Here is a 3,204-nt window from a genome sequence, read left to right on the forward strand (position 1 = left end):
GCTTTAGCCTATGTTTCAAGAACTATGTTGAATAGAAGTGGTGAAAGAGGGCATACCTGTCTTGTTCCTTTTTTTTTTTTTTCCCATTTAGAATGTTGTTAGCCTGAGGCTTATCGTAGATAGCCTTTACAACATTGAGATATGTTCCTGTTATCCCTAGTTTTTCTAGTGTTTTGAACATGAAAGGGTGCTGTATTTTGTCAAATGCTTATTCTGCATCTATTGAGATGATCATATGATTCTTATCTTAGAGTCTATTGATCTGTTGAATTACATTTATTAATTTCAGTCTGTTGAACCAACCTTGCATCCCTGGGATGAATCCCACTTATTTGTGATGCATGATCTTTTTGATATGTTTTGTGTTCGATTTGCAAGAATTTTATTGAGAATTTTTGCATCTATGTTCAATAGAGATATTGATCTGAAGTTTTCTTTCCTTGGTGTATCATCGCCTGATTTTAGAATCAGAGTGATATTGGCCTCAGAATGAGTTTGCAAGTGCTGCCTCTCTTTCTATTTTCTGAAACAAATTGAAGAGTATTGGTGTTTGTTCTTCTTTAAAGGTCTTGTAGAACTCGGCTGTGTATCCATCCTGTCCTAGTCATTTCTTGGTTGGTAGTCTTCTGATGGTGTCTTCTATTTCATCTTGGGAGATACAAATTGTGAGAAGAGATCACTCCTCCTGAACGCAGTTGGAACTGAAAATTCAACTTATGGGTGAGCTTCCTAGATGAACAACACTATACATACATCCATGTTCAGTAAAATATATATTTATGGATCTGTGGATAATATATATTTCATGATGAATTTCTTTTTTTTTGTTTCTCTTGTCCTATTTTTTAGCCAAAGGATGTAATTTTTATTTTATTTTATTTATTTTTATTGTTGGTTGTTCAAAACATTACATAGTTCTTGATATATCATATTTCACACTTTGATTCAAGTGGGTTATGAACTCCCATTTTTACCCCGTATACAGATTGCAGAATCACATCAGTTACACTTCCATTGATTTACATATTGACATACTCATGTCTGTTGTATTCTGCTGCCTTTCCTATCCTCTACTATCACCCCTCCCCTCCCCTCTTCTCTCTCTACCCCCTCTACTGTAATTCATTCCTCCCCCTTGTATTATTTTTCCCTTTCCCCTCACTTCCTCTTGTATGTAATTTTGTATAACCCTGAGGGTCTCCTTGCATTTCCATGCAATTTCCATTCTCTCTCCCTTACCCTCCCACCTCTCATCCTTGTTTAATGTTGGTCTTCTTCTCGTGCTCTTCTTCCCTAGTCTGTTCTTAGTTACTCTCCTTATATCACAGAAGACATTTGGCATTTGTTTTTTAGGGCTTGGCTAGCTTCACTTAGCATAATCTGCTCTAATGCCATCCATTTCCCTCCAAATTCTATGATTTTGTCATTTTTTTAATGCAGCGTAATACTCCATTGTGTATAAATGCCACATTTTTTTATCCATTCGTCTATTGAAGGGCATCTAGGTTGGTTCCACAGTCTTGCTATTGTGAATTGTGCTGCTATGAACATCGATGTAGCAGTGTCCCTGTAGCATGCTCTTTTTAGGTCTTTAGGGAATAGACCGAGAAGGGGAATAGCTGGGTCAAATGGTGGTTCCATTCCCAGCTTTCCCAGGAATCTCCATACTGCTTTCCAAATTGGCTGCACCAATTTGCAATCCCACCAACAATGTACATGTGTACCCTTTTCCCCACATCCTCGCCAGCACTTGTTGTTGTTTGACTTCATAATGGCTGCCAATCTTACTGGAGTGAGATGGTATCTTAGGGTGGTTTTGATTTGCATTTCTCTGACTGCTAGAGATGGTGAGCATTTTTCCATGTACTTGTTGATTGATTGTATGTCCTCCTCTGAGAAGTGTCTGTTCAGGTCCTTGGCCCATTTGTTGATTGGGTTATTTGTTATCTTATTGTCTAATTTTTTGAGTTCTTTGTATATTCTGGATATTAGGGTTCTATCTGAAGTGTGAGGAGTAAAGATTTGTTCCCATTATGTAGGCTCCCTATTTACCTCTCTTATTGTTTCTTTTGCTGAGAAAAAACTTTTTAGTTTGAGTAAGTCCCATTTGTTGATTCTAGATGTTAACTCTTGTGCTATGGGTGTCCTATTGAGGAATTTGGAGCCCGACCCCACAGTATGTAGGTCGTAGCCAACTTTTTCTTCTATCAGATGCCGTGTCTCTGATTTGATATCAAGCTCCTTGATCCATTTTGAGTTAACTTTTGTGCATGGCGAGAGAAAGGGATTCAGTTTCATTTTGTTGCATATGGATTTCCAGTTTTCCCAGCACCATTTGTTGAAGATGCTATCCTTCCTCCATTGCATGCTTTTAGCCCCTTTATCAAATATAAGTAAGTTGTAGTTTTGTGGGTTGGTTTCTGTGTCTTCTATTCTGTACCATTGGTCCACCCGCCTGTTTTGGTACCAGTACCATGCTGTTTTTGTTACTATTGCTCTGTAGTATAGTTTGAAGTCTGGTATCGCTATACCACCTGATTCACACTTCCTGCTTAGCATTGTTTTTGCTATTCTGGGTCTTTTATTTTTCCATATGAATTTCATGATTGCTTTCTCTATTTCTACAAGAAATGCCGTTGGGATTTTGATTGGCATTGCATTAAACCTATAGAGAACTTTTGGTAATATCGCCATTTTGATGATGTTAGTTCTGCCTATCCATGAACAGGGTATATTTTTCCATCTTCTAAGATCTTCTTCAATTTCTCTCTTTAGGGTTCTGTAGTTTTCATTGTATAGATCTTTCACCTCTTTTGTTAGGTTGATTCCCAAGTATTTTATTGTTTTTGAGGATATTAAAATGAATGGAGTGGTTGTCCTCATTTCCATTTCAGAGGATTTGTTGCTGATATACAGGAATGCCTTTGATTTATGCGTTTTGATTTTATATCCTGCCACTTTGCTGAATTCATTTATTAGCTCTAATAGTTTCTTTGTTGACCCTTTTGGGTCTGCTAGGTATAGAATCATGTCATCTGCAAATAGTGATAATTTAAGTTCTTCTTTTCCTATTTTTATGCCTTTAATTTCTTTCGTCTGTCTAATTGCTCTGGCCAGTGTTTCGAGAACTATGTTGAACAGAAGTGGTGTCTGGGCTCCAACTAGAAAGGAAGCCCTCCTGCCTCATTCTCTTGAGTGGCTGTA

The sequence above is a fragment of the Spermophilus citellus genome (genome assembly GCF_964194105.1).
Source record: "Spermophilus citellus genome assembly, chromosome: 12".
In the NCBI taxonomy this organism is placed as follows: Eukaryota; Metazoa; Chordata; class Mammalia; order Rodentia; family Sciuridae; genus Spermophilus; species Spermophilus citellus.